Source organism: Myotis yumanensis, unplaced genomic scaffold, assembly GCF_028538775.1.
Source record: "Myotis yumanensis isolate MYYU_CA2020_CCGP unplaced genomic scaffold, mMyoYum1.0.hap1 SCAF_16, whole genome shotgun sequence".
NCBI classification, from domain to species: domain Eukaryota; kingdom Metazoa; phylum Chordata; class Mammalia; order Chiroptera; family Vespertilionidae; genus Myotis; species Myotis yumanensis.
Genome location: NW_027223767.1, coordinates 1261867 through 1263742, shown reverse-complemented (window position 1 = coordinate 1263742; position 1876 = coordinate 1261867).

The window sequence follows — 1876 nt, the reverse complement described above, 5'->3', positions numbered from 1 at the left end:
TGTAAACATTGATGTGTCTTTTGTATCACTTTTTTTCCATCTGAAAAGTTTTTGAAAACATTCATTTTAAACAGAAATTGATTTTAGAAACTTTTGGAAGATTTTGATCTAAAGTTGTAATTAAAATGAACATGCATTTTAGTAACTTTGCAGGCCAGAAGTATGGATTGTGAATGAGAGAGATGCTGTTGCAGTGCTTCTAACCTCGGGTGTGTGCTGCACACGCTCTGTGGGAGTGGCGTTTGCTGCGGCAGGTGCCAGGCTGGCCCTCTTCCTCGGAGCGTTCCTAGCTGTCTCCCTCTTCCTTTCTTCTCTGAAACCAGTAAGAATATATATGTATTTTTTTTTTTTTAAATGGCAATTGATCCAATAGGATTCAACCACTGTACCATCAATAATGGAGCAAATAAAAAATGTTGAAAGGCCATTTAATTCACCTAATTGGCCATTCTGACAGTTACCATCAAACCCTAACATTATTTCCCCTTTTGGGAAAAGGATAGTCCAGCATTATACTTCTCAAGGAAGTCTCGCCTAATAAATGGGTAAGGGCATGAGAAGTAAGGATAAAACAATGTGTACCTTGCCCTGGCTGTGGCTCGGTTGGTCGGAGCGTTGTCCCATACACTAAAAGGTTGCAGGTTCGATTCCCGGCCAGGACACATGCCTGGATTGCAGGTTCCATCCCCAGCTGGGCCCGTATGAGAGGCAACCAATCGATGTTTCTCACACTGATGTTCCTCTCTCTTCTCTCTTTCTTTATTTCTCTCTCTCTTTCTCTCTCAGAAGTCAATAAAAAACATATCCTCATGTGGATTAAAAAACAAAGGAACCAATGTGTATCTGTTAAGAGACTTAAGCAAAAAAAAAAAAAAAAAGGTTCAAAAATATGAATCTGGTGATGTTCCTCACTATTCAAGCTGTTTTCTGACTCTGAGGCACGGCTGTTTTATGACAGTGGCATTGAGCCCCCAGAGTAGCACCAGTGTCAATAAGAATAGAAATACCATTATGCTCAATTAATATTTGACAAAGGAGGCAAGAGCATACAATGAAATCAAGACAGTCTCTTCAATAAATGGTGTTGGGAAAATTGGGCAGATACATGCAAAAAATGAAATAGACCACCAACTTACACCATACACAAGAATAAACTCAAATGGACAAAAGACTTCAATGTAAGTAGCAAAACAATAAAATCCTAGAAGAAACCATAGGCAATAAAATCTCATATCTGTTGTAGCAATATGCTTACAGATACATCTCCTAGGGCTAAAAAAAATGAGAAAATAAATAGGACTACATAAAAATGAAAAGCCACTGCACAGTGAACGAACCCATCAACAAACGAAAAGGGCGCCCACTGTATGGGAAACATATTTGGCAATGATATATCTAATAATGGGTTAATATCCAAAATATATAGGAATTAATACAACTTAACAAAATAAAGACAAACAATCCAATTAAAAAATGGGCAAAGGACCTAAATAGACACTTCTCTAAAGAGGACAAACAGATGACCAAGGGACATATGAAAAAATGCTCAAAGTCACTGATCAGCAGAGAGATGCAAATTAAAACAAAAATTAGATATCATCTCACACCTGTCAGAATGGCTACCATCAACAAATCAACAAATGACAAGTGCTGGCGAGGATGAGGAGAAAAGGGAACCCTAGTGCACTGCTGAGGGGAATGCAGACTGGTGCAGCCATTATGGAAAACAGTATGGAGTTCCCTCAAAAAATTAAATATGGAACTGCCATTTGACCAATGATCCCACTTCTAGGAATATATCCTAAGAGACCCAAAACACCAATCAGAAAGAATGTATGCACCCCTATGTTCATAGCACAATTTACAGTAGCTAAGA